The sequence below is a fragment of the Oxyura jamaicensis genome, chromosome 1 (genome assembly GCF_011077185.1).
Source record: "Oxyura jamaicensis isolate SHBP4307 breed ruddy duck chromosome 1, BPBGC_Ojam_1.0, whole genome shotgun sequence".
Lineage (NCBI taxonomy): Eukaryota > Metazoa > Chordata > Aves > Anseriformes > Anatidae > Oxyura > Oxyura jamaicensis.
This window is the reverse complement of record NC_048893.1, coordinates 113,080,769-113,093,964: the sequence shown is the minus strand read 5'-3', so window position 1 is coordinate 113,093,964 and position 13,196 is coordinate 113,080,769.

The following is a 13,196-nucleotide window of genomic DNA, read 5'->3' as shown; positions in this document are numbered from 1 at the left end:
GAATCGTGAATGTTTTTCTAGGTCTCTTTATGTGGTTGTGATTTCTGGAGTGTCTGGATCCTTAATAATTTTGCAGTGAAATTCTAGTTATATTAACCTATAAGGCATTGGTGAGATGTAGCTTGATTTGAAAATACCAGCTTCTGGATAATGACGGCAGCAATTAAGACTTTGTAGTTCTTGCATTGATCTCATTTAGGAGGGGGCTCCAGGGAGAGCTGCTGGGGAAGCAATTAAGGAAACTCCAGAATGGGAAACAGTTGGTCAGGCCTGAAGCATCCTCTCTGAGCGTCCCGACTGACCAAACGAACCAGAGAAGCGCAGATTGCGTTCCGGGGCGGGGGATCATTCGTCAGGCAGTTTTTGAGAGATTTTCTGCGTAAGCAGGGCCTTCTCCAGTCAGCTTAAGGGAAGAATTAGCGCACGCACATGGTTTGTCTCACTGTCTGGGATGGCTCTGTGGAAAATTAATAGTCCAATTTAAGAAGGTTGTCTAATGATTGCCTGAGGTGCTGTGTGACATCTGAGAGAACAGTAGCGCAGGGCCTGAGCCCCAGGGTGTAGCTCCGTGGCTGCTCAGCTGAGGAGGCTGGTAGCGCACAGATTCAGCAGTACGACCTTACCAGAAATGGGCCAGTAATCCCACTGGTTGTAAACTAACCAGGACAGGAGGAAAAAGCCCCTCCTAGCTTTTCTGCTGGCTGCTGGTAAAGAAAGGATTCTTTACCCACCACAAAACCTGCGTGTGCGGAGCAAACTGCAACGCTTCCTAACCAATTTGAGTCTTCAGCAGCGGTCTGTATTGGATCACTTCTGCATGTCATGAGGCAATGCTGTTTTTAGGGTAGTGGTGTGAGCCAAAGGCAGGTCTCCTGTGTGTCACCCAACCAGTATTTTAGCTGTGTCTGCTGGGATGAGGGCTGGTCCCAGGAACTGCTGTTTATGCTTGTTCTGAGCACAGGAGAGTTACAGAGAAGCCAGAGGCTGGGAGCATACAGTGCTGTCCTGCAGGGATGAGTATAGCAGCTTGTGTGCTCTTTGTGACACATCCCATTCACCACAGAGGTTTTTGCCCAACCTTACCTTCTCTTCAGCACCTTTGATGTTGAGTATCACGAGTTCACGTGCATCAACAAAACTATTTACTTGTAGAAGAGGAAGATGCTTGGAGGAGGACACTCCACTGCTTTCAGGGGGTTGGTTGCAGATCCTAGATGGGGAGTCAGCACCAGTGTCCACATTGTTACAGTTCTAAAGCGTAAGAGACTTCCATGTTATCAGTTCCCGTGTCTGTGGGATATTTTTCCCTAGCTGTTCTCCCAGCACAGGGTTGAGCTCAGCAGTTTTCACTGGCTGTGGGATACCCTTGTGATCCCCACCCTGCCTGCTGTCCTAGAAGAAACCTGAAATCTCTTCCAACGTGAACTATGGCAGGTTGTGGTGTATGGAAGCAACACAAGATGAGACACCTGGCAGATGATTCAGAGCTTTTATTTCCCCGAGTTATTCCTGTCCGTTCCTATTCCATTTAATGTGTCCTTTTCTGCACGCAACAGTTCTTGACCTTAAGTTGTGAGCCTGTGAGTGTCTGTGGACTCCTTTGAAGGGGACTACGGAAATTGATTAGAGGAAGCGAGTTGTTGCTGGAAGGTCTAAAGCCACAGAATTGTGCCTACGCCTCAAATGGAAAGTGGTTAGATGCTTGTAAATATTAAAAAATAATAATAAAAAAAAGCAAATGCCACTGCTACAGTCCAAGGAGTCTTTAACAATACAGGTATGGAAAAAGAATAGATTTTTATTTCCTTAGCATTTTAAACTGAAGCGTTTGTGTCCTCCCCCGTTGCTGGGATTGTCATTGAAACCCTTTTAGCAACACGTTGAAGAGAGTGACCTTTGATGTGCCCTAGCACAAAGGGATCCTAATTGAATGCAGCCAAGTAACATCATTTAGAATGGTCTTTTTTTTTTTTTTTTTTTAACAACAACAAAAAGCATATTTACTTTGCAAACAAAACCAGCTATAAGTAAAAAACTCATTTATTTAAAAAAATGTAAATGTAATAAACCTAATTCCATAGAGTTGCTTTACATTGACTAATAAAAAGTTTCTGTGGATTTTTATACACTCCAAAGTCTGCTTCAGTTGTCTTTGCTGTTTGCTAAAATATTTTGTACCAAGTGCCTTGACCTGAAAAGGAGAAGCCCTACAGGCTGGGCGTAGGGGTTGTCTCTGCTGCCACCAGCCCTGGTGAGGTGGTGTGAATGAGGCCAGGATGACTCAGTGGAGCCTGGTGCTTCGCAAATGAGAAAAAGCAGCCTGGACACAATTTGTCGATAGCTGTAGATGCAGAGATTGGAAAGAAAGAGGGCTAGGGAATTGAGTGGGTTTAGATGCCAACAGCTCTTGGTTTCCAGTGTTCTTGTACAGGTTATCATGCACCTCTGGACACTGAGGTTCTGTAAAGTCCTGCAAGAGCTGAAGAGCTTAAGTAAAGGCTCTTCCAACCCTGAAAGTGGGTCCTTGTTTGGTACCCCACGTAAGTGCTTCTCTTATTCAGTGACCTCCTGCACATCCCCTTCCCTCAGTCAGGCTGAGGTCAGTGTTGAAATTATGTGGGAAAAACCTCTTGGGTTTCTGGAAGGCGAAGGAGCAGCCAAGGGCTACCCCAAGAGCTGCAAGCAGATGAGATGTCCCTGCAGAAGGCAGGGACGAGCCATCAAGGGCCATGACTGGTGGCATGTTTGCACGCACAAGCCCCATTTCAGTGCTGAGGGCCCTGAGCAGCAGTGTCATGGCTTTGGCCAGGGATGGGGACACCATGTGTGGAGCAGCTCTACTGGGCATGCCGGACATTTGCACCTTGCCATGAGAGGTGGCTGTGCAAATCTCATGCGATGCCTAACATTGGAAGCCTGAGCTGTAACACCACTATATCCCGCAGGCATTAGCAGCTAAAATCCATCAGAGTTTATCTCCACATTGAGCTATCCTGCCTAGGGGTGCCTCAGAGGCTGGACCACGTCTGTGAGCAACCATTAACTTGGATAAAGAATGGGCTGTGTGATATGATGCTTTGTGTTGAGGAAAGTTCATGGCACGAGCAACACGTGTCTTTTAACACTACTTATTTCTCCATTTTCTGTCAATAGGATTAATGGATGCATTTGCACGTGCATGAGGGAGATGTTCCTGGATGCAAAACCTGAACGTCCAGGCGTGGCTCTTGATGGCTTTCAGTAGGGTTTTATTCAAGCCAGTGGGCCTGGTGTTTATGGGAAGTGGAAGTTAGGTTTTCTTGCTTGTTTAATTCAGTTTTTAATTCAAGCAGTTCATGATAGCTAAGTGGATGTATTCACTCCAGAGAATCAGCATGAAGTAATTACGGTTGAAGCCAATGTAACATTAACACAGTCATGGAGCCTCTGTGCTTCTATTTCTGTCGTGGGCTAGAGCCCTGCAGTTAAAGCTTTGTTTGCTTGTTCACTTGCCTGAGATCTATCATGTTTAGATCTACAGGCAGCATATCGTACCTCTGAGTGTTGTCCATAGGGATACAAAGGAGATTTAACAGCCTCATCTAGAATGGAAACCTCACCTTCTGACTCTGTCAGAACTATTTATGTATGTATAATATATTGTAAGGAGACCCAAAGTTCTTCCTAACACAAAGCAAGGAGACCTTCACGCTGTATCGTAGCTTGTTGTCAACCTTTGGCTTTGACTTCACTTGTATATGGGAAGAGAACAAGATCCATTAAACATCCCATGGCCCTCACCCCTCTGGACCAGGATGGGAGGAGAAGGGGACAGCCTCAACCCTGCGCGATGGCGCAGTTCAACAGCATCATTTTCGTGGAGCCTGCCCCTTCTGATGCTGCCTGGTGGATGAAGAATCTGATGGTGTTCACTGCTGCATTGGGCCCCTTCTGCCATCCAACACTGTCATGAAAGTTGTTTGAGTCGTGGGAGTCTTAATAAATGGGGTAATTCAGGGACTTTTAAGTATGAAGATGGTTAAACTCACGGAGGCATACATTGCAAATTTAAAATGCTTCCTTGGGAGAGGGTAGCAGCTCTCTCTTTCTTGTATTTTGCCACTAATATTTAGAATAATGTCCTTGAGTGTACGTTACCCTTAAGTTCAGCATATACTGAGCTAGTACTATCAGGATTTTCCAGAGGTAAATTATATGGGAAATGCGTTGGAAGAGCTGAGCAGACTTAGCCATGAGTGATCCAATTGTTTTCTATGCCTCAGTGTAAGAAAGTCACCGTTGCTATTAGTCCTTTCTGAAGCTGTTACCAGGGAAAGGCAGTTATGGAACAAAGTATTCAGTGTGAAAAATGCCAATTAAAACATCCGTTACAGTATTCCACCTGTGCAGATTTTTAGGAGCGTTGCTTGATTAACTGTCCTTACAGCTGTGTTGCAGCCCACCAGGGATTTGTGCTTTTAAACAAGAACCATGTTACTAGGTTTTCTCATCAGCATGTTGTCAATATGGCAGCATCCTATACAAATTCAGGTTAGTTTTGTGCAATGCTGGGTGTCTTAGATTACTCTGTTGAATTTTCCCATTTACAATCACAGTATTTCACACTGGACTGCTTCCTTTGCACAATATTCCCTATGCATGAGAAAAGTAGGCTGGGACACGCCAGTTATTTAAATTAAAACAACTTGGATCTGATTTTTCCTATTTCCTGGTCTGTCCAAGAATTTGTATAAGTATCTATGTACCATTTGGATTTACCTGAAACAATAATTCATCATATCTAAGGCCAGCAGTATTCAGCAAATAAAACGGCCTTTGGAAAATGAAGGCTTCTTATCTTCAAGGAAGTATTACTTGTGATTATTGATCAATGTATTAAGACTTGCATGTACTCTGTGGAATACTTTAACAGGAAATTCTGTTTTGTAAACAATGCAGCGCTTTTTTTTTATTTTTATTTTTTTGGGGGGGGCATCTTCTAGCAAGAACAACAACAACAATAATAAAATCCACAGTAGTGGACTGAATGCGTTGAACAAATAAATAAATAAATAAAAGAGCCTTTTCCACCCTATGTGCTTTTTTAATGTTTTCTAGGAAGCCCAACACGGTGCCTTGTTATCTAGGTAGTGTGGGGAAAACCCATGTACGAATCAAAAACGACTGTGATTCTTCGAAGGCTTATGGTTCATTTATTGCCCCGTGCCTTGTGCGGGGCTTTCCCGGCACCCCGCAGGTGATGCCCTGTCTTGCTCCTTGCCCGTCCCGTGCCACCCTGCCCTGGCACCCGTCCACCTCCACCACCATCCCTGTGCTGGAGCAGCAGGGACAAGGCTGGGGGACCCTGTCCTGCTACATCCCACCCTGGGGCAGCAGCAGCTGCTTTTCCTTGCCTGCTGAGTCCCTGTGCCTGCCTTCTGAGGAGTGCAGGACCCGTGGGTCACCAGAGCCCTGTCTCCAGCTTTCCTCATGTCTTCTCTGCTCGATTCCTCTTCATGCACACCGCCTGTGCTTTGGCATGGCACCCGGTGCTCCTGCTCCATCTGGTGCCTGGTGTCACACTGACCAAGTGACCGGATTCAGGCTCTCCCCACTGGTGTCACGGGCACAATACATCTCTGTTAGTGCTCTCCAGGGGGTACTGTTTGCGTCCCTCATCCATCCTTCACCTGTTGGTGACAGACGGGACAGGAGAGATGCCACCTCTTTCAGCTGCGGGCATAGCCAGGCCTGCATAGCGTGCGTGCACCTTGGCTCTCTCTGCAGTGTCACTGCGAGCCCAGCTGATCTTACTTGCAGCACACCATCAGGGCCATCTCCCTCTGCCTGCAGCCATCACGTCCCTCAGCACGGCCTCAGCTCTGGCTGAGCGAGGTCCCTCAGTCCCTGACCTTCACCAGGGGCTCAAGGCCTAGCGAGCACTGACCCCTTGCCTTTAGCCCGGCCGGCTCCTCCAGGCGGGGACGCGGGGCGTGCTGTAAGGGAGGTGGTGAAACACACCAGCACGGCCCTGTGCTGACATTTCTGCCCTGATCCCCAGGCCGGGACGTCACGGATTTGCAGCTCACAGGCCGGTGGTTGGTGCGGTGCGTCCCCGCTTACGGGAAGAGCCGTCCCAGGGAGGGGTGAAGGCGGGCTGCTTTTTGCCCTAGCGTGATTTGTTCCGTCCTCCCCGGAGTTTAATGGGCTCGTTGCACTTATATGAGCGGAGCACGGTGTTCCCAGCTTACAATAAATCTGTGTAATTTAGGAGGAAAACATATCTAAATTATCCTTATTTAAAGTCAACAGATAAGCTGAACATGTAGGATTAACACTAGGCCTGGCACGATCTAGGGGAGGGAGGGAGAGTCTCTGGATCCGAGCGTTCAGCCAAGCTCTGCAGAGCAGCAACCAGATCGACTCTGTGCCAAGTTATCTAGCAGGCTTCTGTCCAGGTGTGAAGGAGCTGCACCAGCCACACAGCACATGCTGCCATGGCTTGGATGGGTGCAGCCAGCACATCTTTCCCGAACCTTAGCAGAAGAAGCACATTGTCAGCATCTCTGCCGTAAGCCAAGCACGAAAATTCACCTGAAAGATGCAAATGGGTTTGCAGCAGCGACTTCGTTTTGGAGAAATGTATTTGAGTGGTTTAATGGTTGGGTTCTTCATCCCTATGATTTTCTCTGCTTTTCTCTCCCAGATTTTCTGGTGGCCAAAGGTGGCACCAGTACTGTGTGCACAAGGGTTAAATGAGCAGGACCTGAGCAATGAGAGCAGTCAGCATCATCAGAGCACTGCCATCACCCACCCTGGGTGTTTTGTTCCTTCCTCTTACCATTTGAAGTCACTTATGCCCCACTTCTGATTATGCTGTCATCTTCCTGAGGTATAAACCACGCTCCTCAGTGTTTGCAGGCTACTACAGCATGAAGTCTTCTTCCAGCAGAAAGTAATATTTGGTATTAGAGATGAAGAGAGAACTAAGGACACCTGGGGCTTTAAGTTCCCTTAGACTGGGAGCTGAGACAGCCATTTCTGTTTCATCCTTACAGATATTCCTTTCCTGGTGGAAAGTGGTTGTCTCTAGAGAAGGCTGGATAAGTTTTAAACTGAGGGGCTTCCAAGTTAAATGTTCCTGTTTTAATGTATCCCTGTGCATTACCACTGTCCAAGTGTCCTTACAGGATATAGACCGAAGAAGCGGTGCTTAGATTTGATAGGTATGGACCAGGAGCTGAGGTCAGGGTTGCAACTGAGCTGAACCCATTGGAGATGGTTTGCAACTAAGACCCGTGTGGTGATCAGTGATTACTGTCAAATGGCCAATGGGTCAATCTCAACTTGATCTGGAGGAAGCAAATGTGGAGGAAATATTCACAGTGGCCTCAGTTTTGAGGGGGTAAGCGTTGGCTCCATCTCTAGCTCTTGTGGTCGTGTAGTTTGCATGTCCTTCTGGGGAGCTGTGCCTGGGGACACAGAGCTGGAGCCTACAGGTGGCTGATGCACGTTGCTTACGGAAAAGTATTCCTGGCAGAAAGGTTTGATGTGTTCAAGGGCTTTTGCAGGCATATGATAGTTACAAAAAATGTTTATTGCTAGCACCATCTCACCTGAGAACAGCAGCTATTATCCTTTCCCCCCTGCCAATTCCTGAAGAATCAGAAAATGTAAAAATTTTACCTAATTTTCTTCCATCACCCTCCCTTGTCAGTTCTTCAATGCAATGGTTGTGTTTTTGGGAGTGAGGGGACTAATGTGGGTGTCATCAGAGGGTTTTCAATGTGTTTTGCAGAAGGGTAATGAAATGGTCTGCTTGGTGCAAAGACAGGGAGTCCTTTCGGATTATTAGTCCCCTTCACCTGTGAAAAGGCAGACATCACTGATATTCTTCTAGGACATTTTGAACAGTAAGTACCAGCATGAAAAGAAATGTCAGGCTCCTATATGCTTCCTTATTATTACGGTGCTTTTACATAGATGAGAATACATTTAGATGGGCTAAATAAAAAAGGGTTCTTAATGGAGTAGGTAGTAACGTAATTCTGAAAAAAAAGTGAGAAATGGGATAAGATAAAAGGTCTCAGGTTTGGGCAAACTGGGAAATGGATGGAGCTGATGCATGCTAGTGAATCCTTATTTGGGCAGAAAAGAGTTTAATTGTGCCATCACATAGCATAAAGTGGCCCACCTGTTAGGCTTGTGTATCTGCCAATTTTGCATGCACTGAATGCTTAATTGGAATTTTGTCTAATGAGGGCCGTATGCAAATATGTATGCAGATCTATCTGCTAAACCTTCTTTGTTAGATGCTGCGTTGTGACTTCAAAAACATGCCGAAAGCCTGAAGGCATTTCACTTCTGTATCCGCGCGGTTTTGTATTTTCAGGATTTCTTATTTGCTGGCTTGGTTAGGTGGTGGCAGTATCCAACGCTTTGTTCCTTGGTTAGGGAACAGTCCTCGGTTTTATTCTGCAAATACAAAGCCCAGACAGGGGGCAATGTCCCATCTCCCTCTGGCTTTGCAGTGCCACGGAGGGAGGTGCATGTTGGGGAGCCTCAGCATAGATCCCCCTGCCCTACCCAAGTCTGGTTTTCACCTTGATGGTCTCAGCAACATGTGCAGCCTCAAGGCTGGGACCCCTTCCCCTCCAGGATGGCTGGGGGTGAAGGGGGGACCACGAGATTTGGGTTTTGGGGGTGCCACTCTTGCTGCTGCCCCATGTGTTGGCAGTGGCAGCAAGGTCATGTCCATGCTGTCCCAGAGGCTGGGATGGTAGAATAAGGGCAGCTTTGCACTGAGGCAGCTCACACATACCCAGGGCTAACCCAGGCACTTTATCTGCCCTTGGTTATCGTGCTTGTTCACAAAAAAGCTGGTTTTCAGGTGACTTGCTGGGGGCACCTGCACGCAGCCTCAGGAAGGCAGCACCACACAGGCCCTCAGCTCTGCTGTCCTCTCATTCAGAGGGGGAATTCAGATACGGTGGTGAAACTTTCTGCTGAGCTCTAAACACAGCAGGGCTCAAAAAAAAAAAAACAACAACAACAAAAAAAAAACCAAACAGGCAAAAGGGCTCTGATTTTGACCCTGGTGAATGGGGAGCAAGTCATCCCGTGCAGCGTGCACGCTCTTTTGAAAGAATGTTCCTGTGACTGTCACTCTCTTTTACAGCCTGCAAACACCATTCTTACTCTGCAAACTCCAAGTTCCTCCTGTAAGTCACGCCACCAAGTCCCTCTTTGTGTACAGTGTGTCTTTAAAGATGATTATTGTCTCCGTTGTTAAATTTTAACAGCCAGGATGAGAAAAGACCTTTGTCCTAGAGATAAATTCAGAGGTGTTATAAGATTATTACACTGGAAATAATAGATTTAATCTCAGTTTTGAAATAAGTAAGGCTCCTGAGCTAGCCTGCAGAGTTGATGTTTGAAAAAAAAGAGCTCTGCCATACTGATTAGGCAACTTTGTATTAATCCGCTTATAAACTTTTTGATTTAATTTTATGTGCTCTCCTGCAAAAGACACATGATGAGCCTTGATTGCGTACAGCACCGAAGCGAAGCTGCGCCTGTAATTCAGCGCAGTTCAAAACTGTGGGTGCCCCTACCCGAGCGTCCACAATTTTCCCCTTAGTCGGAGTAGCTTAAGACATTAAATACATAATTAAAATCAGCCGTAGGCATGGGAATGCATTTTCCCTCCTCCTGAAGCACACGCTCCAGGGAGTGAGGCTGAGTACCGTGCTGCAGCCCCATCTCTGGCATGGGTGCTTGGCATGGTGTGGGGCTGGGAAGTGGCAGCACAGCCTTGGGTCACCGTCCTGAAAATGGGTGGCGTGTCCTCTGCAAGCGAGGGAGCCAGGACAAGCCACTGCATCTGGAGATCTGCCCTTGGCAATGCACACAGTAGCCAGAACGACTGGGAGGATCAAAGTCTTGGAGGGAAAAAATAGCACAGCCTGGAAGGAATAAAGTTGTCATTTATGACAGGCACATCGCCCTGGTGAACTTTCGGAGGTACACGGTGTTTTAGACTTGTTAACCTGTAACCTTTAGGAGCAGATTCCTCCAGCTCTTCCCGGAGATACGTGGCTGCCTCCCTGCAGCTGAGAGCTCGCTGGTGCCCAAATCCTGCTGGCCAGCCCTGCAGGCACCACGTGGCCCGGACACGGTACTGGTGGGGTAATGGGGAAAATCAGCCCCATGTCCTCCTGACCATGCAGTTTGGGCTCGCCAGTGCCCACCCCAGGGGGTTCTTGCCTTCTGGGCTCTCCCTTCCTCCCTTCCCTCCCTGGGGTCTTGCCTTCTTGCTCCTCTGCTGGCATGGAAGGAGGTGAAGGAGGGACCCCGGTGGTGAATAGGAGCTGGGCTGGGGGTCTTCTGTGGGTGGAATCATGCAGGTTGTTTTAACGAAGGGCAAGGAAACATCATGGAAAGCATCTCCCCACCACCACCCCTCACTAGTGAAGAATTTTTAGGGGGGAAAGGAGAGAGCTTGCTCATCAAATGGGAAAATCTGTTATTCCTGTAGGATTCCCACCAGGTGCACCATGTGCTGGGCTCTCTGAACTGCCCAGCAGGAACCTGCCCAGCTACGTTTGCAACCAAACCACAAGAGGTGATTTCAACCTCTGGTGCTACTTTCCAAGCCCCCAGATATAAAGATCTGGCAAGATGGCTCTGGTGTGCGGGGAAAGCCCGTCTGGCCCCCAGGCACTGGCCACGGCAGTGCACAAGTGCTGCCACTGCAATATGTCGATTTAGAAAGCAGACTGAGCGCTGCAGGGCCAGATGGAAAAGTGCTTTAAAAAACAAAACAAAACAAAACACACACACCATCCAGCACAAACAAATGAAGCTCCCCTTCGAAATGCCATCGCCACCAGCCCCCGGAGAAGAGGTTGAAAGGAGCAAAAGGGCCCCAGAGCAACCGCCCTGTTGGCATTACCTTCACCTTGCCAGGTGTCTGCACCCACATCAGAGACATCACAGCGTCACCAAGGTGGTTGTGGCTGGGCACAGGGGCAGAGCTGTCAGCTTCACCATGTCCCAGCCATGCTCATCTTCATGGGGACACTGTGCCAGGAGCAGGCCGCAGGCACCCAGACACCGAATTGGGATGAAAACAAAATGAAAAACTACAGGGGGATGCTCGGTCTACATAATACCCTTCTGTTAACTGGAAATGGCTCAGGGACACAGGTTTGAGGAGGATTTATACATTTCTATGCCACTTTTCTTGTTGTGTTTTCCAGCCTGGAACACATCCAGCTAGCCTGAGCTCAGGACACCACTGAGGCTGTACTTCTGGAAAGAAACAGAGCTGTTCCAGGCTCCTGCCGCCTCCGAGCCTTTGGGGACAGGGCTCTGCCGGGCCCCTCAGCCGGGCAGTAAGCATGTTTCCACACAATTTGGAAAACAGAGATTTTTCCTCAGAGGCATCGTAGCCAGCGTTGGCTGCGAGCGGGTAGTTTACGCTTTCCAAGGCCTCCTGGTTCTACGTTTGTCTTGCACCAGAGCCAAGAGCAGTGTTATAAAAATGTCTACAAACAGCAATCCTGTGCATGTGCGTGTGCCTGAGCACACCTGTAATTCTTGACTACGTGCCAAAGAAGTCAGGAAGCTTTCTTTCAGTGTGTGTGAGATGGTGAGAAGTGTGACTTCTATCTAGCAAGGGTGCAGATCTACCACAGCCTGATGAAGACAAGATCGAGATGTTTGGCTTGTTGGTTGCAGCTTCTTCACTTATGAGAACATCTAATAAGCTATTTTTTTTTTTTTCGTTTTAGTACTTTGTTTTTTTTTGGCCAGAAGCTTCTCTGAAGTCATATTTTCTGAAAATAGTGACTCTGGGTTCTTGCTCTGAGGAGCTTTTGGCAGCCAAGGTGCTGTACAGAGGCGGGCCTCCTCCTGAATAGAGAGGGAAGCCCCAGCCTGGCGACTCGCTCCAGGTGGTATTTGAAGCCAGTGGCAGAGCTAGGTTCGTTGTTAAGACCATTTGCTGATTCCCTGCATTATTGTAGGAGCCACACATGGACCAGGAGTCTGATGCCCAAGTTTTTCACTTCACCTCCACCTAAGCAGTCCCCTGGAGGGCTGAAAGAAAGAAGCAATCCCCCCTGCACTGTTGCATTGCCCAGAAAAGCAGCACCCGACCCATTTTAAACACACATTAGAAAGACTTTGCTTCATGTTTTTGGCACTGAACAGCCTCAATGGCAAGGGGGCAGGGGGCTGTGCAAGCAGGGGCATGGCCCAGGAGGGCAGGACCTGCCTCGCAGAAGCCCTCACAGCAAACCAGAACCATAACATAGGAGAATAAGACATGTGCATGCTTTTAATGCCGCAAACCAAGCACAAAGGTAAGCCTCGCTCTATCTTTGGACGTTTCCAGGGTGAGGGAGCAGCTCGCAGCCGGAGCCCGCTGTTGAAGCCGGAGAATTTAATACTGCCTGACAGTGCTTCCCCTGGTGGGCTCGCGCTCTGCACCAGCGCTCTGCTTCTCTCCCGCATGGAGCAGATGCCGTTGCTATTGCTGCTCAGAGGCTGCACCGAGACGCACAGTTTCCATGTGCAGATATTTCTCTGGCGTTACATAACCCGTGTGTTTAACACGCACTAAATTTTCACTGCAAATTGGCTGCTGTGGGGGCACTCAGCTCTCAAAAAAGCTGTTTCCTTCCCAAGACGTGTAGTTACGCTATGGTCTTGGTTTGACCCGATTATGAAAGCCACGCTCAAGAATGAAGTGTGCATGGGGCTGTGGGATCTCATCATTAAAAAATAAAAAATAAAAAGAAGTGAAGTCCCAGGGCTCGTCATTAGTTTTTCAAGCCGAATGGCGTGGAATAGTTACAAATTCTTTCATGTTCAGCTGTCCCCACCTGTGTAGGAGCAGCAGGGTAGAGTTGTATGCATCACTGTCATGATGCCGTAAAGACACATGCAACAGGCCACATAAAGTTATTTGCAAGGCGCCTACTGTAAGGTAAAACAATAACAATGAGAAAAAAAAAAAAAAACCAAACTCTTAGTCATCGGATTAGGGAGAGAAGAGATTAAATCACACTTCAGACATCTGTCTGGCTGTCTCCGAAAACTTTGTTTTCGTGCTAAGTGTATTTTTAAAATGTCACCCTGAAAATGAGTGACATTTTAATGGGCTGGTTGCCAAGATCCTCAGATCTGCTCATTTACATATGAATCACAGC